At 36.0% G+C, this 22,262-nt stretch overlaps 1 long non-coding RNA gene and 1 other non-coding gene across 3 annotated transcripts; one reads left to right on the top strand and one right to left on the bottom strand.

Annotated features, from left to right (window-relative positions):
- Positions 1-4,816: 4,816 nt before the first annotated feature.
- On the bottom strand, positions 4,817-4,924 carry LOC112768724 (small nucleolar RNA R71). The gene has a single exon (XR_003186121.1). It is a non-coding gene; the product is annotated as a small nucleolar RNA R71 (small nucleolar RNA).
- A 12,149-nt stretch (positions 4,925-17,073) lies between these two features.
- Positions 17,074-21,785, top strand: LOC112767062 (uncharacterized). 2 transcript variants are annotated; one of them, XR_003184698.3, is made up of 3 exons: positions 17,074-17,591; positions 17,709-17,915; positions 21,573-21,785. It is a non-coding gene; the product is annotated as an uncharacterized lncRNA (long non-coding RNA). The 2 variants fall into 2 exon arrangements; XR_003184697.3 differs by having other exon boundaries at positions 21,579-21,785.
- Positions 21,786-22,262: the final 477 nt, after the last annotated feature.

The raw sequence follows: 22,262 nt of genomic DNA on the forward strand, positions 1-22,262 counted from the left end.
GGAAGAGAAAATTGCTCGGTACCTGGCCATCCTCAGAAAACTGAAGGCCAACTCTTCTTATACAGAGGCGTTGGAGGAGGAAGAAGAGCCTGTGGTACTGGCCAAAGAGTGCAGTGCCCTGGTTCAAAAGAAGCTTCCTTAGAAGCTACCGGATCCCGGAAGCTTCCTGATTCCCTGTACTATAGGGACCATCACCTTTGAGAAGGCATTATGTCACTTTGGCTCAAGCATCAATCTGATGCCTCTGTCTGTAATGAAGAGGCTAGGAATTCTAGAGGTGCAGCGTGCCACAATCTCATTAGAGATGGCAGACAAGACCCTAAAAAAGGTGTATGGTATGGAGGAGGATGTCCTAGTAAAGGTTGAGGCCCTTTACATCTCTGTGGAATTTGTGATTCTAGACACCGGGGAGGACAGAAATGAATCCATCATCTTTGGAAGGCCTATCCTAGCCACTGCTAAAGCCATAATCAATGTGGAAAGAGGAGAGCTAGTCCTGAGACTACATGAGGATTGCATCTTGTTCAAGATTCTGAACCCTCAATCTCTCTCTGACAGAGGTGGTACCATTGTGCAACACATTGTGTATTAGCCTTCCCTTTCAATGCAGAGCTTCACAGAGCCCCCAGACACCAACTCTAGGTTTGGTGTTGGGCAACCATCATCAAGAACTAAGAAGGAAGGTACAAAAAAAAGGTACCTAAAGCCTGGAGGGACAAGAAGATCTCCACTGAAGGCCTCTGATGAGCGGATAATTTATACCCTTTTTGGCATTATTTTTATATAGTTTTAGTGTGTTTTAGTTACTTTTTGTTATATTTTTATTAGTTTTTATGAAAAAATCACATTTCTGGACTTTACTATGAGTTTGTGTATTTTTCTGTGATTTCAGGTATTTTCTGGCTAAAATTGAGGGATCTGAGCAAAAGTCTGATTCAGAGGCTGAGAAAGTACTGCAGATGCTGTTGGATTCTGACCCTCCTGCACTCGAAGTGGATTTTCTGGACCTAAATAAGCCCAATTGGCATGCTCTTAATTGTGTTGGAAAGTAGACATCTTAGGCTATAATAGTCCATACTTTGCCCGAGATTTGATGGCCCAAACTGGCATCTAAACGCCAGCCAGAGACCCTTTTCTAGCTTAAAACGCCAGAACTGGCACCAAAACTGGAGTTAAAAGCCCAAACTGGCATCCAAGCTGGCGTTTAACTCAAGAGAAGGCCTACGCACGTGTAAAGCTCAATGCTCAGCCCAAGCACACCAGGTGGGCCCTGGAAGTGAATTTCTGCACTATCTGCACTTAGTTACTTATTTTATGTAATCCCTAGTAACTAGTTTTAGTATAAATAGCACATTTTACTAATAGACCTAGAAGAACCGGGAGAACTTTGGACATTTATGTTACATTTGGGAGGCTGGCCATTCAGCCATGACTAGACCTTTTTCTCTTATGTATTTTCAACGGTGGAGTTTCTACACCTCATAGATTAAGGTACGGAGCTCTGCTGTTCTTCATGAATTAATGCAAGTACTATTGTTTCTCTTTCAATTCACGCTTACTTCTTCTCCAAGATATACTCTCATACTTAATTCAGTTAAGTCAGAATGAAGTGGTGACCCGTGACAATCACCCACTATCTTCGTTACTCGCTTAGCCAAGATCCGCGTGCCTGACAACCACAAGCGGTCTACATGATGTTCAACGTAGTCATTGGACGACAGCCGGAGTATATTCTCTTGGGTCTCTAATCCACAGACTGAGTCCGTGAGGTTAGAACCTTCATGGTATAGGCTAGAACCAATTGGCAGCATTCCTGAGATTCGGAAAGTTTAAACCTTGTCTGTGGTATGCCGAGTAGGATCTGGGAAGGAATGACTGTGACGAGCTTCAAAATCGCGAATGTTGGGCGCAGTGACAGTGTGTAAAGGATAGAGAGATCCTATTCCGACGCTAGTGAGAACCGACAGATGATTAGCCGTGCGGTAGCTGTACCTGGTATTTTTCATCCGAGACGAGAAATCCAACAGTTGATTAGCCGTGCAGGAACCGTACCTGGTATTTTTCATCCGAGAGGATCATACAGCTTTCCATGGAAGAGAGCACACATGATTGGATGAAGACAATAGGAAAGCAGAGGTTCAGAAGCAACAAAGCATCTCCAAACGCTTATCTGAAATTCCCACCAATGAATTACATAAGTATTTTATTTTATTTTATGTTTTATTTATCTTTTAATTATCAAAACCTCATAACCATTTGAATCCGCCTGACTAAGATTTACAAGATGACCATAGCTTACTTCAAGCCGACAATCTCTGTGGGATCTACCCTTACTCACGTAAGGTATTACTTGGACGACCCAGTGCACTTGCTGGTTAGTTGTACCGGAGTTGTGAAAAGTGTGATCACAATTCCGTGCACCAAGTTTTTGGCGCCGTTGCCGGGAATTGTTTGAGTTTGGAAAACTGACGGCTCATCTTGTTGCTTAGATTGGGTAATTTTATTTTATGTTTAAGCTTTTTATTTTTATTTTCGAAAAAAAAATTTAGTTTTCGAAAGATTCATAAAAATTTTCAAGAATGAATTCTAGAGCTTCATGAGATATGTTGAAGCTTGGCTGGCTGTTAAGCCACGTCTAATCTTTTGGACTGAGGTTTCCACTTTTCATTGTAGAAAGGACATGTCTGTATTTGTTATGCTAAAGCTTGGCTGGCCATTTGGCCATGTCTAACTCTTTTGGACCGAAGTTTTAGACTAACATTGCATGAATCCTGGAATTCTTATTAAAAATTTTGAATTTCTTTATTTTCTTTTTCCAAAATAATTTCGAAAAAGAACAAAAAAAATCTAATAAAATCATAAAAAACCAAATCATTTTGTGTTTCTTGTTTAAGTCTTGTGTCAAATTTTAAGTTTGGTGTCAATTGTATTTTTTAATTTTCTTAAATTTTCAAAAATTCATGCATTGTGTTCTTCTTTGATCTTCAAGTTGTTCGTGATGATTTTCCTTATTTGATCTTTAATTTTTCTTGTTTTGTGTCTTTTCTTGTTTTTCATATGCATTTTCGAGTTCATAGTGTCTAAACATTAAAAATTTCTAAGTTTGGTGTCTTACATGTCTTTTTTTTCTTAAAAAATTTTCAAAAATATATTCTTGATGTTCATCATGATCTTCAAAGTGTTCTTGGTGTTCATCTTGACATTCAAAGTGTTCTTGCATACATTTTTTGTTTTGATCTTAAATTTTTATGTTTTGTTTCATTTTGTTGTTTTTCTCTTTTTTCATTAATTCAAAAAAAATAAAAAATAATATCTTTCCCTTATTTCACTCATAAATTTTGAAATTTTGGGTTGACTTAGTAAAAAAATTTTAAAATTTAGTTGTTTCTTGTTAGTCAAGTCAAAATTTTAATTTAAAAATTCTATCTTTTCAAATCTTTTTCAAAAATCAAATCTTTTTCATTTTCCTTTCATGTTTTTCGAAAATTCTTCAAAATAAAAATTTTCAAAATCTTTTTCTTATTTTTATTTCACATTTTCAAAAACGTTACTAACAATTAATATTTTGAGTCAAAAATTTCAAGTTTGTTACTTTCCTATTAAGAAAGGTTCAATCTTTAAATTCTAGAATCATATCTTTTAGTTTCTTGTTAGTCAAGTCATCAACTTTAATTTTAAAATCAAATCTTTTTAAATTTCTTTTTTAAATCTTTTTCAAAATAAATTTCAAATCATATCTTTTTAAAATTTTAATTTCAAAATCTTTTTCTAACTTCTTATCTTTTCAAAATTTAGTTTCAAATCTTTTTCAATTAACCACTTGACTTGTTTGTTTTAATTTTAAAAAGTTTACTATTTCTTATCTTTTTCAAAACCACCTAATTACTTTTCCACTTCTAATTTTGGAAAACAACTAACCACTTTTTTAAAATTCTTTTTAATTAACTAATTGTTTTAAATTATATTTTTATTTTATTTCTTTTCTTAAATTTTGAATTCTAACTTAATTAATTAAATAAAAATAAAAATATTTTTCTTCTCCCTCTTTTAAAATTTCGAATACTCTCTCTCTTATCTCTTTCTATTTATTTAATTATTTACTAACACTTTTCCTCTACTCATAATTCGAACCCCCTCCCCCTCTCTGTGTTTGAATTCCTCTTATTCTCTCTCTACCTCATTCTTCTATTCTTCTATTCTTATACTCACATAAAGGAATCTCTATACTGTGACATAGAGGATTCCTCTTCTTTTCTGTTCTCTTCTTTTTCATATGAGCAGAAACAGGGTTAAAGATATTCTTGTTGAAGCTGATCCTGAACCTGAAAGGACTCTGAAAAGGAAGCTAAGGGAAGCTAAAGCACAACACTCCGAAGAGGACCTTACAGAAATTTTTGAAAAAGAAGTAGACATGGCAGCCGAACCCAACAACAATGGTGGAGATGCAAGGAAGATGCTTGGTGACTTTACTACACCAACTTCCGATTTCTATGGAAGAAGCATCTCAATTCCTGCAATTGGAGCAAACAACTTTGAGCTTAAGCCTCAATTAGTTTCTCTAATGCAGTAGAATTGCAAGTTTTATAGACTTCCATTGGAAGATCCTCATCAATTCTTAGCTAAATTCTTGCAAATCTGTGACACTGTTAAGACCAATGGGGTTTATCCCGAGGTCTACAGACTTATGCTTTTCCCCTTTGCTGTAAGAGACAGAGCTAGGATATGGTTGGACTCACAACCTAAAGAAAGCCTGAACTCTTGGAAAAAGTTGGTCAATGCTTTCTTGGCCAAATTCTTTCCACCTCAAAAGATGAACAAGCTTAGAGTGGAAGTCCAAACCTTTAAACAGAAGGAAGGTGAATCCCTTTATGAAGCTTGGGAAAGATACAAGCAATTGATCAAAAGGTGTCCTTCTGACATGCTTTCAGAATGGAGCATCTTATGTATATTCTATGATGGTCTATCTGAATTGTCTAAGATGTCATTAGACCACTCTGCTGGTGGATCTCTTCATCTGAAGAAAACACCTGCAGAAGCCTAGGAACTCATTGAAATAGTTGCAAATAACCAGTTCATGTATACTTCTGAAAGAAATCCTATGAATAATGGGATGACTCAGAAGAAAGGAGTTCTTGAGATTGATACTCTGAATGCCATATTAGCTCAGAATAAAATATTGACTCAGCAAGTCAATATGATTTCTCAGAATCTGACTGGAATGCAAGCTGTATCCGGCAGTACTAAAGAAGCCTCCTCTAAAGGAGAAGCTTATGACCCTGAGAATCCTGGAATGGATGAAGTGAATTACATGGGAGAATCCTATGGAAATACTTATAATCCCTCATGGAGGAATCATCCTAATTTCTCATGGAAGGATTAGCAGAAGCCTAATCAAGGCTTCAATAATAATAATGGTAGGAGAAATAAGTTTGGAAATAGCAAGCCTTTTCCATTATCTTCTCAGCAACAAACAGAGAATTCTAAGCAGAGCCTCTCTGACTTAGCAACCATAGTCTCTGATCTATCTAAGACCACTCTCAGTTTCATGACTGAAACAAGGTCCTCCATCAGAAATTTGGAGGCACAAGTGGATCAGCTGAGTAAAAGAGTTACTGAAATCCCTCCTAGTACTTTCCCAAGCAATACAGAAGAGAATCCAAAGAGAAAGTGCAAGGCCATCAATATACCCAAAGTGGCCGAACCTATAGGGGAGGAAGAGGCAGTGATTTCCAGTGAGGAAGACCTCAATGGACGTCCACTGACCACTAAGGAGTTCCCTAATGAGGAACCAAAGGAATCTGAGGCTCATACAGAGACCATAGAGACTCCACTGAACTTACTATTGTCACTCATGAGCTCTGATGAGTATTCTTCCTCTGAAGAGGATGAAGATATTGTTGAAGAGCAAGTTACTCAGTATCTAGGAGCAATCATGAAGCTAAATTCCAAGTTATTTGTTAATGAGACTTGGGAGGATGAACCTCCATTGCTCATCAATGAACTGAATGCCTTGGCTCAGCAGAAATTACCTCAGAAGAAACCGAATCCCGGAAGGTTCTTAATACCTTATACCATAGGTACCATGACCTTTGAGAAGGCTCTATGTGACCTGGGGTCAGGTATAAACCTCATGCAACTCTCTGTAATGGAGAAACTAAGGATCTTTGAGGTACAAGCTACAAGAATCTCACTAGAGATGGCAGATAAATCAATGAAACAGGCTTATGGACTGACGTTAGGATTTTTGCCAGTAAAGAATTTCATAAAAACAGTCACGTTGTAGATATAGTCTCTAAATCGACAAAAATCCCTTCGTACAAATATTTTGGTTGTAACAAGTAACAAACCCCTTTGAAATTGATAACCGAGTATTCAAACCTCGGGTCGTCTTCTCAAGGAATTGCAGGGAGGTATGTTCTTATTATTGGTTATGAGTTTGTAAATTGGGGTTCTGGAGTTTGGGCAATGCGCACAGGTATATTTTCAAGCAATAAAAATAAATAAATAACTGTAAAATAAACTCTTGACAAGGTATGAGAACCGGAAGTCCTATCCTGGTTATCCTTATCAATTGTGATGAGAATTGGATTTTTCTCCCACTTTGTTAACCTCTAACTATGAAGGTAAGTTAAGTGGATGAATTAATTCTGATTTCTCAAGTCCTAGTCTTTCCTTAGGAAAAGTTAGAGTTAGTGGAACTCGAATTAATTCTTGAAGAATTCTAATTTTCAATCAACAATGAGTTTGATAACTCAAGAGTCTCCAATTATTTAACCAAAGCCAAAAGGGAAGAAAGTCTACTTGAATGAAAATAACTTGGATAAACACAGAGCATTAATAAATTAAAGAGAGCAATCATAAGTCTGAAATATCTCGAATTATATTAAATAAAATATTCAAATCATAACATGGAAAAGTTCATAAATTAAATTGGAAAAATAAATAAAAATAAAGAACCTGGGATTGAGAGTCACTCCTAAAACTAAGAGAAGTCCTAAATCCTAATCCTAAGAGAGAGGAGAGAACCTCTCTCTCTAAAAACTACATATACTCCTAAAATTGTGAATATGAGAGCCTCCTTATGAATGGATGTATTCCCCCACTTTATAGCCTCTAATCTGTATTTTCTGGGCCGCAAACTGGGTCAGAAACAGCCCAGAAATCGTTGGAAAAGAATTCAAACACACTGATTTCCGTCACTGCGACGCGGCCGCATGGATCACGCGGTCGCATCGCCTAGCGTCAGGGAAACTATAGCATATTATATATCAAATCGAAGCCCTGGATGTTAGCTTTCCAATGCAACTAGAACCGCATCATTTGGACCTTTGTAGCTAAAGTTATAGTCGTTTGAGTACGAAGAGGTCAGGCTGGACAGCTTAGCAATTTCTCCAACTTCTTGTATTCCTTCCACTTTTGCATGCTTCCTTTCCATCCTCCAAGCCATTCCTGCCTTATAATATCTGAAAACACTTAACACACATATCAAGACATCTAATGGTAATAAGAGAGGATTAATAATAAGCAAATATAAGATCAAAGAAGCATGTTTTCAATCAAAACACATAATTAGGAAGGAAATATAAAACCATGCAAATAATATGAATAAGTGGGTAAAGAGTTAATAAAAATCACTCAATTGAGTACAAGATAAATCATAAAATAGTGGTTTATCAACCTCCCCACACTTAAACATTAGCATGTCCTCATGCTAAGCTCAAGAGAAGCTATAAAGATGAAGAGGAATGGTATGAAATGCAACCTATGAATGCAACTACATGCTAAATGCTTTTACTTACTTGGTTAAGAGTGAATAAGTTCTCCAAGACAAATACAAACCAATTTCCACTAATTCAAATCAGACAATAAAAAGCAAGTGAACTTGTAAGAAGACAGCTCATGAAAGCAGGGAACATAAAATCAAGCATTGAACCCTCACTGGTAGTGTGTATCACTCTAATCTCTCAAATGTATAGGGTTATTCACTCTACTCTTCTCTAGTCATGCTTTCTAAACCTTGTTCTTCATCTAACCAATCAACAATATTTAATATACCAATGCAAACATCATGAGGTCTTTTTCAAGGTTGTAATGGGGCTAAGGTAAGGGTAAAGGTATATATATGGCTAAGTGAGCTTTATAAATTGAATCTTTAATTAACCTAAGTTCTCACCTAATATACATATACTCTATATACTTTTAAATTCATGCCTAGCTACCCATAATTCCCACTTTTTTATAATTCCCATACTCATGTACCAAATTTTCTTTAATTTTTTTTTCACATGTGCATTGATCTTTTATTAAACTTAATATTGGGGTAATTTTGTCCCCTTATTTATTTACTTATATTATATATATTTTTTTCTTTTTCTCTCTCTTTTTTTTGTAGAGAAATAAACATAACTTATCAATGCACATGGATTTTCTATTATTTTTCTATTTTGGTTTTTCATGAGTAGGTTCCCAAATTCCCAATATTCAAATAAATTAGAAAGATGATACATTCCCTTATTAACCCATGTTCCCACAATTTCCCCACACTTAGTTGATGCACAATCTCTATCTTAAGCTAACCAAAGATTCAATTGGGGTTTTTAATTTGTTTTTCTGCTTAAGGCTAGTGATGTGGTAAAGTATAGAATAAATGGGGATTAAAAGGCTCAAAGTGGCTGACAAGGGTGATTTAAAGGGTAGGCTTATTTGGGATAAGTGAGCTAAAATCAAACAATGGCCTTAATCATATGCAAGCATGTAAATATACTAAATAATGGACATATAGATTGGAACAAAATATAGATTACAATTATAAAGAAGAAAATACACAGGAATAATATATTTATGGTTAAATAATGTAACCATATAAATAAGCTCAAATCTCACAGGTTGTGTGTTCTTTAACTCAAAAACCATGTTCCAAATACAATTTCAAACAAGTTTTAATATAATTTTTTTTTCAATTTAAATTAGTGAAATTTTTCAAAGATATGGTCTTAAAAAGAAACTTATTATTTTAACCAAGCAGTAACTAAATGCATAAAATCAAATAAATATGCAAATGCAACAACTAATTTAACGAAGAAAATTAAAACATTGGTGTTGAAACAGGGATGTACTAACCCACGGAGATCGGTATCGACCTCCTCACACTTAAAGATTGCACCGTCCTCGGTGCATGCTGAGGTGTGCAGGTGGACGGGTTGTTTCAACTGTTGCTTTTCTCTAAGGATTGTGCATATGGACTTGTCTGTCTTCCCATGTAAACGTCTTCCAGTTCTCTTCCTGGTGGCCATCCTGAAAGAAAAAAGGAAGAAAGGTAACCCAATAATAGAGATAAGAAAATAAATGAAGTATGGTTGGGTTAATGCCAAATGAAAAGGGTCTCATTTACATGGTAGCTACAACATGTAAGTGAGAAAACAATAGAAGCCATGGCATACCAGTGGTGCAGAATATGCAACAATGGGGAAGAGAGTGGGGAAGGAAAGATAATATAAATTAAAAATCAATACAAAAGTAATACAGGTATAAAAGATTGGCATTGATTTAAATAATATTACCTAACCAGAATAAAACAAGTCATAAGCACCAAGATAATACCAGAAAAGAAATAACAGTTGAATAAGAACATTTGAACACCAATGGTAAAATAATAAATTTAGAAAAATAAAAATATGCAATGAATGAAAGTATGCAAATAAATAAAATAAAATAAAATAAGAGGGAAAAAGGATGAGAAGAAGAAAAAGAAAGTGAGAAAGGAGAGAGAAGGAAGAAATTAGGATTAAAAAAGAAAAGATAAGAAAATTGGCACTAATCTGGATAGGTTGTGCGACGCTGGCGACGCGGTCGCGTGGGTGACGCGGTCGCGTGGTGCGCGATAAGGTTGGGTGACGCAGACGCGTGGGGCACGCGATCGCGTGACTCGATTTGTGCTAGTGGCGCGAGTGCAGCCTCGCGGTCGCACAACTCTCTGTTCAAAACTCAGTATTACCAAAATCCAAGGTGACGCGATCGCGTGGGGCATGCGATCGTGTGAGTGGCCATTATGAGGATATGACACGGGCGCGTAGGGCACGCGTTCGCGTGGTAAGGCTTGGGCTTCCAGCACGAGTCCAGCCCAACTCCAGCTCAACTTTCGGCCATGCACCCGGTTGACGTCGATTTTCAGGTCACGCGGTCGCGTGGGTGACGTGGTCGCGTGAGAGGCATGTTTCTCATATGACGCGGACGCGTCAGCGACGCGGTCGCGTGGATCAATTTGTGCCATTAGCGCGCCTCCAGCCACGCTTTCGCGTGACTCTCTGTTCAACCTTATTTTCTTCCAAATGCACATACGACGCGGACGCGTCGCATGCAAAAATCCTTTTTTTTTATCTGAAAAAAAAAATGCAGAATGCAGTGTTAATATGATTGTGATGCAAAACTCCAAGTTCAATAAAATAGAACTCGAAAACAAATAAAACTAAATAAAAATGAAAAAGGAACGATCATACCATGGTGGGTTGTCTCCCACCTAGCACTTTTAGTTAGAGTCCTTAAGTTGGACATTTGGTGAGCTCCCTGTTATGGTGGCTTATGCTTGAACTCATCCAGGAATCTCCACCAATGTTTGTGATTCCAATGGCCTCCGAGGTCCCAAACTAGGCACGTAAAGCCTTTGAGCAGCTTCAAACAGGTTCTTAGGCTCCCGGGATGTTGGATGTCAGAACGGATTCCAGGATCCCAAACCTTGCTATTGCACCCGTCTTCTTGTTGATCATCATGATTCCATCCGGGTGGCAAGCAGTCTGAATTCTCACTAAAGTGGCCAACCAACTTCCTAGACCCATTCAGTTGAGCTCTACACCAACCTTTGCGTTTAAACTTTAAGTATGCAACCATGTTGAACCTTGCAGGACAGTTCTTACCACTGACCATCTTCCTCTTACTCTTAATGCCACAAAGAGTTCTAAGTTGACCATCCGTCTCCAGTAGCCCATATTCAAGTGGAATTAGAAAGCTAAGGGATATGAATTTTACCCACTTGAATGTTGTGAAGGATGATGGGAACTTAGGGGGAGGAGACTCCAATAACTTTGGCAAGGTGATTTCAAGATCCACTTCCTTGTGCTCTTCTCTGACAACTTCCACCTCTTTGCAAGCTTCTTCAATTTCAACCTCTTCCTCTTGGTAGCTTTCTTCCAATTCAATCTCTTCTTCATTGCTCACCAAGGGCATGGGAGGTTGTGCTTCTTCTTCTTTAATCTCCATCTCTTGATCAACCTCTACAAAGTCTTCAACCATGATCTGCCTTGGAGGTTGTACGCTCTCTTCAACATCAACATTAAACACCATGGAAGGAGGCTCTGTGACTGGACTTTCTAATGGAGGTACAACATCTGTTAAGTCTGCAACCACTTCTTCCTTTTTAATAATTGCTGCTCTGTCCAGTTGTTTAAGGATAAAATCGTACTCATCCTCGATGATTTCCTTTCTATGACAACTCCTTTCAATTACTCCTTTATCTTCAAGGGTCTCTCCTACCTTTACCCGTAAGGCCTCCTCTAGCTCCTTATGAAGTATGGATTCGCGAATATGATTCCTTTTTTCCTGCTCCATATCAATAGCATAATTGGGATCATCTTGCTCTTGGATTGATAGATGTGGGTGCTCTTCCATGGAGGGTGGTGATGGGATGAAAAGATCATTATGTGGTTGAAAAGGAAGTGCACCAGAGCTTGAGGGTTGGATTTTGGAGGTAGAGGGTTGGTTCATGCGGGATATAAGATTTTGGAGTGTAGAGGTGAGACCAATGATGTTAGAGATGAGTGTATTGTTATCCAATGGAGGTTGGGGTGGATCTATGTATGGCTCATTCGGTTCATAGGGTGGTTGGTATGGTGGATGTGGGTTAGGGTCATATGGAGGTGAATGGCGGTAGTTGGCTTGTGAGTGTGGTGGTTCAAAGTTGTGTTGAGGAAAGGGTTCATAGGCATATGGTGGTGGTTGTTGATAGTCCATTGGAGGTGGTTGTTGCCATAAGGGTTAATCAAATCCTTGTGACTCCTCCCATCTTTGATTGTTCCAACCTTGATGCCTATTCTCATTGTAATTTCTTCTTCCTGCAACATAATTGTAACCAGACTCATAGCCAAAGGGGTGAGAGTTCATAGTATCAAATAAAATTTAAAAATGAAAATAAAAACAATTTTAAATTAAAAGGTTATTTAAATTTTGAAATTTGAAATTTGATTTTTGAAATAAGATAAGATAAGATAAAAATTTTAAAAATAAAAATCTGAAAAAAAATTTTTCGAAAAAAATTAATTAAAAATATTTTTGAATTTAATGAGGAAAGAGAAAAATAATAAAATGACACCAAATTTCAAATTTTTAGATCAAAACGAAGAAAACAACTAAGAACAGCTTGAAGGTCAAGATGAACGTGAAGAACAACTTGAAGATCAAGATGGACACTAAGAATAAATTTTTGAAAAAATTTTTAATAATAAAATAAAAACCAATAACCTCTTAATGAAAAAGCAAAAATAAAAGCAAAAATAAAAACAAATAAACAAGCAAAAAGCAAATATTTACAATAACCAATAATAAGGCACACGTTCGCAATTCTCCGGCAACGGCGCCATTTTGACGTTAGGATTTTTGCCAGTAAAGAATTTCATAAAAACAGTCGCGTTGTAGATATAGTCTCTAAACCGATAGAAATCCTTTCGTACAAACGTTTTGGTTGTCACAAGTAACAAACCCCTTTGAAATTGATAACCGAGTATTCAAACCTCGGGTCGTCTTCTCAAGGAATTGCAGGGAGGTATGTTCTTATTATTGGTTATGAGTTTGTAAATTGGAGTTCTGGAGTTTGGGCAATGCGCACAGGTATATTTTCAAGCAATAAGAATAAATAAATAACTGTAAAATAAACTCTTGGCAAGGTATGAGAACCGAAAGTCCTATCCTGGTTATCCTTATCAATTGTGATGAGAATTGGATTTTTCTCCCACTTTGTTAACCTCTAACTATGAAGGTAAGTTAAGTGGATGAATTAATTCTGATTTCTCAAGTCCTAGTCTTTCCTTAGGAAAAGTTAGAGTTAGTGGAACTCGAATTAATTCTTGAAGAATTCCAATTTTCAATCAACAATGAGTTTGATAACTCAAGAGTCTCCAATTATTTAACCAAAGCCAAAAGGGAAGAAAGTCTACTTGAATGAAAATAACTTGGATAAACACAGAGCATTAATAAATTAAAGAGAGCAATCATAAGTCTGAAATACCTCAAATTATATTAAATAAAATATTCAAATCATAACATGGAAAAGTTCATAAATTAAATTGGAAAAATAAACAAAAATAAAGAACCTGGGATTGAGAGTCACTCCTAAAACTAAGAGAAGTCCTAAATCCTAATCCTAAGAGAGAGGAGAGAACCTCTCTCTCTAAAAACTACATCTACTCCTAAAATTGTGAATATGAGAGCCTCCTTATGAATGGATATATTCCCCCACTTTATAGCCTCTAATCTGTATTTTTTGGGCCGCAAACTGGGTCAGAAACAGCCCAGAAATCGCTGGAGAAGAATTCAAACAGGTTGATTTCCGTCACTGCGATGCGGCCGCATGGATCACGCGGTCGCGTCACCTAGCGTCAGGGAAACTATAGCATATTATATATCAAATCGAAGCCCCAGACGTTAGCTTTCCAACGCAACTAGAACCGCATCATTTGGATCTCTGAAGCTAAAGTTATAGCCGTTTGAGTGCAAAGAGGTCAGGTTGGACAGCTTAGCAATTTCTCCAACTTCTTGTATTCCTTCCACTTTTGCATGCTTCCTTTCCATCCTCCAAGCCATTCCTGCCTTATAATATCTGAAAACACTTAACACACATATCAAGACATCTAATGGTAATAAGAGAGGATTAATAATAAGCAAATATAAGATCAAAGAAGCATGTTTTCAATCAAAACACATAATTAGGAAGGAAATATAAAACCATGCAAATAGTATGAATAAGTGGGTAAAGAGTTAATAAAAACTACTCAATTGAGTACAAGATAAACCATAAAATAGTGGTTTATCATGGACTTGTAGAGAATGTCTTAGTGAAGGTTGAAGACCTGTACATCCCTGCTGACTTCATAATCCTAGACACTGGAAAGGATGAGGATGAATCTATTATCTTTGGAAGACCTTCCTAGCCACAGCAAGAGCTGTGATTGATATGGACAGAGGAGAGTTAGTCCTTCAATTGAATGAGGACTACCTTGTGTTTAAGGCTCAAAAATCTTCTTCTGTAACCATGGAGAGGAAGCATGAAAAGCTTCTCTCAATACATTGTCAAACAAAGCCCCCACACTCAACTTCTAAGTTTGATGTTGGGAGGCCACCATTAAGATCTGAGTCTCTATGAAGCTCTCTAAGAGCTCACTGTCAAGCTATTGACATTAAAGAAGCGCTTATTGGGAGGCAACCCAATGTTATTTAATTATATTTATTTTTATAGACATTTATTTTCCATTGTCATGTTATGTTTTCTTTAGGTAGATGATCATGTGGAATCATAAAAACAGCTGCAGAATTAAAGCAAAATAAAAAATAGCATAAAAAACAGCACACTTTGGAGGACAGGCTTACTGGCGTTTAAACGCCAGTAAGGATAGCAGAATGGGCGTTTAACGCCCAGTCTGGCAGCATTCTGGGCATTAAACGCCAAAATTGGCAGACAGACTGGTGTTTAACGCCAGAAAAGGGTGTCTGGCTAGCGTTAAACTCCAGAAAGGGTCATCAGCCTGGCGTTCAATGCCAGGAAAGGTAGCAGAGTTGGCGTTAAACGCCAGAAATGGCACACAGAGGGCGTTTAAACGCCAAAACGGTGCAGGGAGTAGAATTCCTTGACACCTCAGGATCTGTGGACCCCACAGGATCCCCACCTACCCCAACTCACTCTCTCTCCTCTTCACACCTTTCCATAACACTCTTCCCCAAATACCATTCACCTATTAAGTCCTACTCTCTTCCCCATAATCTCTTCACCACTCACATCCATCCACTATTCCCCAAAAACCCATCATAAAACCCCACCTACCTCACAATTCAAATTCAAAACATTTCCCCTCCAAACACAACCCCTTCTTATACGAATTCCCTCTCTCTCTCTCTTACCCTATAAATACCCATCCTTACCACCTTCAATTTCACACATCACAAACACTTAAACCCCTCCCCTTTGGCCGAATTCAATACATCCCTCTATCTCCTCCATTTCTTCTTCTTCTCCTCCTTTCTTTCTTCTTTTGCTCGAAGACGAGCAAACCTTTTAAGTTTGGTGAGGGGAAAAGCTCTGCTTTTTATTTTTCCATAACCATTAATGGCACCTAAGGCTGGAGAAACCTCTAGAAAGAGGAAAGGGAAGGCAATTGCTTCCACCTCTGAGTCATGGGAGATGGAGAGATTCATCTCAAAGGTCCATCAAGACTACTTCTATGAAGTTGTGGCCAAGAAAAGGGTGATCTCCGAGGTCCCCTTCATGCTCAAAAAGAGTGAATATCCGGAGATCCGACGTGAGGTTCGGAGAAGAGGTTGGGAAGCTCTCACCAATCCTATCCAACAAGTCGGAATCTTAATGGTTCAAGAGTTCTATGCTAATGCATGGATCACTAAGAACCATGATCAAAGTGTGAACCCGAACCCAAAGAATTGGCTCACAACGGTTCGGGAAAAATACTTGGATTTCAGTCCGAAAACTGTGAGGTTGGCATTCAACTTGCCAATGATGCAAGGAGATCCTCACCCTTTCACTAGAAGGGTCAACTTTGATCAAAGGTTGGACAAAGCCCTCATGGATATCTGTGTGGATGGAGCTCAATGGAAGAGAGACTCCAAAGGCAAGCCGGTTCAATTGAGAAGGCCTGACCTCAAACCCGTGGCTAGGGGATGGTTGGAGTTCATCCAACGCTCTATCATTCCTACTAGCAACCGATCCGAAGTAACTGTGGATCGGGCTATCATGATCCATAGTATCATGAAGGGAGAGGAAGTGGAAGTTAATGAGATCATACCTCTAGAACTATACAAGGTGGCTGACAAACCCTCCACTTTGGCAAGGTTAGCTTTCCCTCATCTCATATGTAACCTATGCAATTCAGCAGGAATTGTCATAGAGGAATGTAACATCCCGCATTTTTGAAAATCTAATTATAAATAAATTATGATTTTATCTTATTAAGTTTAAACTTTATAATTTTAGAAATTATTTTGTTAGAAATAATTAAATAGATTCGGAGATAGTTTTATTTCGAATCAATTAATATTTTTAAGTAATCTAACTATAATGGAATATTTTGTATAATTTTAGTAATTGAAAAATAAAAAAAGAATTGTATAATTTAATTTAAGTAACTATTATCCTGAAAAAAAAAGTTACGATTTATTTTATTAATTTGATATCTTATTTTATAAATTAATTAATTAATAGTAATTAAATTAGTTTTATTAATATTTGGAGTTTAAGTTGATTAATATTCTTTTGTAATTTTTATAATTGGTTATTTCAAATGCTTTGGAAATAAAATTTAGTAATGAAAGTATTATATAATTTAATTTAGGTAATTTCTAATATGAATGAATTATGGTTTATTTTATTAGTTTAAACTTTTAGAGATTAATTTATTAGGAATGATTAAATGGATTTTTATAAATACTTTAAGTTTAAGTAATTTTATTATAATTAGATATTTTGTAAATTGAAATTAAAGTTTCGGTGATAGAAAAATAATAAAAAGTTATATCATTTAATTTAACTAATTAGTATTGAGTTTAAACTGTATTTTATAAAAATATAATTAATATGTTTATTTTATAATTTAAATTAGAAATAATTAATTTCACTTAGCAATATGTTGATAAATAATGTTCTTATATATTTTTAATAGAGTATATTTAATTTTAAAATTACTCTACTCTTCAATTTTATCAAAATATCTATTCATATCTATCTATATTCTTTTATAAAATCCTAATTTTAATCCTAATATCACAAATTCCTAATTTATAACCTAAATTCCTAAATCTACAATCAGAAAGGGAAAGAAAGGGCACGAGGAGCTTAAGGGGGGAAAACAGAAGGGAAGAAAGAAGGAAACGGAGAGCAGAGGGAGAGGGTGACGGAACAGAGAAAAAGAGGGAGAAGTGGATCGTCATCGGGGAGGGAGGAGACTGCCGCCGTCGTGAGCCATCACTGCGCGCTGCCGTCGAGTACACGGACCAGAGGGAGACGCGAGCAGTGACTGAGAGGAAGCTCCGTCCTTGTCGCCGTTCCATAGTCGCTGTTGAAGCCAACCTCGTTGTCGTCGAATCGTCGCTGCTGTGCCGCCATCAAGTCTGAGTTGAGGAAAGGAGACGTGGAGTCGGCGTCGCCCAGAGAGAAACGCGAATGACGAGGCGAAGCAGAACGCATGGTGGGAAGGCTTTCCTTGCCACTGCCGCCGCCGGAATCATGAACCAAGGTGGAGGAGAAGGCCGTCTTCCCCGTTGCTGCTATAATCGTCCGTGCTGCTGCCGGTGCTTCCTTGTTCTGTTATTCCTTTCTAATTCTTGTAAGACATTCTTGTTCTCAACCTCCACTTGACGTTCTTGTTTATTCCGCTGCCATTTTATTAGCCTTACTCTTGTTCCAATTTAATCTAGCCCCTATTCCACCCCTGAATTTCCAGAATTATTACTCTACCCAATATGAATTCATTGTTTTGCTCACTGTCGTGGCCAACTCGCGTTGCTGCTGCCCTGTCAAAGCTGTTGTGAGTGTTGCTAACATTGGCGGATAAGGGATGAAGGAGCTGCTGCATTTTGGGTGCAGCCCAACCAGTCATCACGCCACAATTCCGTCTTCGGTTTCGGTTTCTATGAAATTCGACATTGAGGTAGGGGGTTTAAAACGATTTCAATTTAAGAATGCCTACAAGGTTTATTGAATAACTGCAAACAGTGGCGGAACTTGAAATAAAATTTTGGGGGGGCAGATAGAAAATAATTGTTAAAATGTTTTTGATATGGACCCATTTAAGATAAGCTCGTCTAATCTCATTTTCTGGTTTGGGTGATATTGTCAAATTTAAAGCTATTTTTCAAGATCTCGTTCCAAAAAGTTAAGGTTAAAGTCATCAGATGAAACTTTTTGAACTTTTGAAGGTTATATCTCACTTTCTTCGTGATTCATTAAAGTAGAAGAACTATATACAGGTGTTGATATTGTAAAAGTTATATGTTTTCCTTCTTAAATATTAGCTTTCCTCTTAAAAAATGTATCAATTCTTTTATTTTTCATTATTATTTTATATAAAAATTTGAATATATATCCTGTAAAATATGTAAAGAAAAAGTTAGAAGAACAAATATTAAAATTTATAATATTTATTGAATTTTTTTTATCAATTTATACAAATACAATAATATTAATACTTATTGAATATTCTATTATTTTTTATCATATAAAAAATTAAATTAAATAAATAGTAAAATATAAAATAATATTAAATTAAATAAATAAAAAATATCTAATTTTTATATTTGAACTTAAAGATAGAGGGAGTGTTGTTTATTGAACTTATTAGATACTTTAAGTCATAGTAAAATATTTTTGAACTATTTTTTATCTTTTGAAAAAGTACTACTAAGTTTTTTATAAAAAGTTTGGGGGGCCATGGCCCCCCCTTGTCTGAACTAAGCTCCGCCACTGACTGCAAATAGATTTAATAGCTGTGAGTAATTGATTGATTATGTAATTATTGAATTGTGGCTGAAATTGTGATTGGAATGGTTGAGATTGTGATTTGGAATTGTTGATTTGTGATATTGATTGATTATGTGGATTGGGAATTGCTTGATGACTAATTGTTGAGAATTTCTGAATTTTAATGGGTTATGTTGGATTTGTTGCCGTTGAGTTGTTATTTGGTATATTGTAATGTTAATGAACTTGGTTGGTGGTTGATTTGGAACTGGTTTTGAGGGGTTTTGAAGGGTTGGATTTTGAATACAAAATAGATTGCTGAAAAACTGATTTTTGAAATTAAAAGGTGACTTTGGAAGTGAATCAGTTATTCAACGATAATCGAAATGATATAAGAGTAAAGGCTGAGTAAAGTATAATAAAATTTGTTGTTGGGACTCAATTTTGAGAAGTTTGAATTAATTATAGAACTAGTTATGATTTTTCAAAGTTAAAATGTAAAACTTGATTTCTGCATTATTTTTAAAGGAAGCCGGAAACTTTGAAAAACTATAACTATTTCTGTGATTATCGGAATTGCGTGGAACCAAGTCCGGATTGAGCTTGGGGATATAGAGAACTGGACTGCTGAATTTGAGACTTTTTCACTAAGTTTATGATTTATGGTGAATTTTTGAATCATGGATGTCAAAACTGGTTTTTCTGCAGAACGTTTAACGCAGCAGCAACTTGATTCCTCTATTAGAAATTCTGCAGTTTGAATTTTGAAATGAAACTAATTTTAAATAAAACTTTATTCCTATTATTTTAATGCCGTAAAATTTCAGAACAATTGGACTTGTAGTTTTAAAGATATGAATTTTTGAAGGATGATGCATTATGCAGAAAAAGCCAGATTCTGTTTTCTTAAATTAGTAACTTTGGAAGTTTATAACTTTTGATCCTGGATAGATATTGATATGTAACCAATTGGAGGTGAAAATTAAGTATGTTTAGTATATGTGATTTAAATTTCAGGATTTTTCATGTTTTAATAAGTGAGTTATGGGACTTGGAAGAGGTTGTGTTCAATGATTTGTAAAACAGAATTCTGCAGAAAATTACCTAACTTCCAAGCTACGTAACTCCTTCATTAAAAATGGTATGACCCTGGAACTAATTGAGAAAGAAATTTGGATGAGTTATGTTTAACCACATTAATTTTGAAGGTAATTGGATTTAATTTGGATTTTATATGAAATTTCAAATGTTGTATGGTACTGCTGTCTTCTGGTTTTAAAACACTGCAGAACAGTCACGGTTTTGCTTATATTCCCGAAGCTATAGTCAGCGAAAAATTATGATTTTTGATTTAATAGAAAGCTTAATCCGAGACGATCGCATGGATATAAAGTTTATGCAATTCCAAATTCATTTGATATTTTAAAAACAAAATGGAAATCAGGCTGTCAAGTTGTGTTGGTAATTATTTTGGATATGGAATTTAAGAAATAGATTTTCTATTATCAAATGTTTTTGAAAATATATTACTGTGGCAAATGCTGAAAGAGGCTGATGAATTGTTGAGAAAGAAGGAACCCGTAAGGGTGGATAAGTACTATTTTTAAAGGAGATTATGTCCAAATTTTTATAAAAAATATAAGGATTTAATCAAAATAAATATTCAAGGCTTATTTAATAATAATAACTTCAATGATTCTTTTAAGAAAAGAATATTTGATCTATGAGATTGTTGGCAAGGGCGTGGGTCTAGTCCCTCTTGCGAATTTGCAATTATGAAAGAAAAAGGAAAGAGTAAAGTACTTATTGTATGATTATCTGTTGCTTGAGGCAACCCAAGAGATATTATTTGTTTGTTTGTTGCTTGAAGCAACCCAAGAGATGTTTGTTTGTTGCTTGCGGCAACCCAAGAGATATTATATATATATTTGTTGCTTAATGCAACCCAAGAGATATTATTTATTTGTTTGTTGCTTAATGCAACCCAAGAGATGTTTGTTTATTTATCTGTTGCCCTGAGGCAACCCAAGAGTAATTCTCCGTTCCCAAGAGTATATATTTCCTGCGAGTAGAAAGCAGAGGCTGTCTCAATAGAGCTGCTAATAATTATATGCGCATTTATTTGAACGGAAAATCGTATCCGGGAAATCGTGAACTCGTGACCGGATAAATGTCAGGAATGCAGGTGCTAACCGACACATGAGCTCATGGCCTGTACTAGGACTAGACATTCATCATATGCATCTATGTGACATTGTTTGGGTGTGCATATTGTAATTGGTTTGCCTAAATGAATTATTCTGTTAACTGTTAATTGCTATATTTGATATAATTGCTCTTGATTGTGTTTGAACCTCATTACTTGTGTTTGAAATTGATTGGCTAGATTGTGGTGAATTGGGTGTTGGTTGAATTGCTTGGGCATGAGGCCATGACTGGTTTGTGTTGGAAGTCTAGTTCTGTATAAAGTATCTGACTGGTTCAGCACAGACTTAATGAACCTATGCTTGGAGCAGGATGATCATTTATACCGCGTAGGTAACTTCTTTTATGTTATGGTCTAGTAAGGTATAAAAAATCAAACTGGTTCAGCATAGACTTAATGAACCTATGACTGGGACAGGTTGGTCATTCATACAGTCTAGGAAACTTTTAAAAGTTTTACAAGAAAAATATGGATTTAGGATATTGAGTAATTAACTAATGCTTTTAAAGAAAGTTAGTTTCCTTTTAGATGTCTATGAATGCAGTTAACTATTTGCGCTTTATTCTTTACTTTTACGGCATTCTCGACCTCTACTGAGAACATGTGGTTTGGTTCTCACCCCCAAATTTTCCACCCTTTCAGCGACAGGTTTGAAGACGCAATTTGAAGCTGTGAGCGATCAGTAGGCTTTCTTTATGGTTTTAATTGCTTTCATAGAGTTCCCTCGCTCTTGTCCTTTGAGATTTTATTTTACATAGAGGGGTAGGTTTAGTATATTGTATTTGAGTTTTATTTGGTCTCTTTTGTATAAGAATTATTATCAATAATATTTATGTGATTATTATTATTTGTGAATGTTTTGAATTATGACTTTAATGAATAAAAAAATAAAATTTTCTGGCATTTTCTTAAAACTGAAACGCGAACTCGATACAAAGGCTCGATAATTAAGTAGTTAATACTAGAGAAGGTTACGTAATGTTCTTTCTAGTGGAAATACCCTGACTTAAGCAAGGTATTTTGCTGGACGGGACGTTACAATATGGTATCAGAGTAGTCCTTCCTGTAGAGCCTTGGGAGTGGACTGACTATGCTTCATTGCATACTCTGAGTGTCTGTCATACTTTATAGCTTGTTCTGATGACAAGAGTTTGTGTTTTATATGCATGACTGTTTGATGATTAATGCTATTAGATTACCATTGCATATCTCATGGTATCAAGTTTGGCCAACTTAATACTAATGATTTATGTATATGGAAATACTAATGGGTTATCATAGACGAAATAGAAGTGATAAGGTTAATGCGAATCACGAGGTTTTGGGGACGTT

Source organism: Arachis hypogaea, chromosome 17 (assembly GCF_003086295.3).
Source record: "Arachis hypogaea cultivar Tifrunner chromosome 17, arahy.Tifrunner.gnm2.J5K5, whole genome shotgun sequence".
In the NCBI taxonomy this organism is placed as follows: domain Eukaryota; kingdom Viridiplantae; phylum Streptophyta; class Magnoliopsida; order Fabales; family Fabaceae; genus Arachis; species Arachis hypogaea.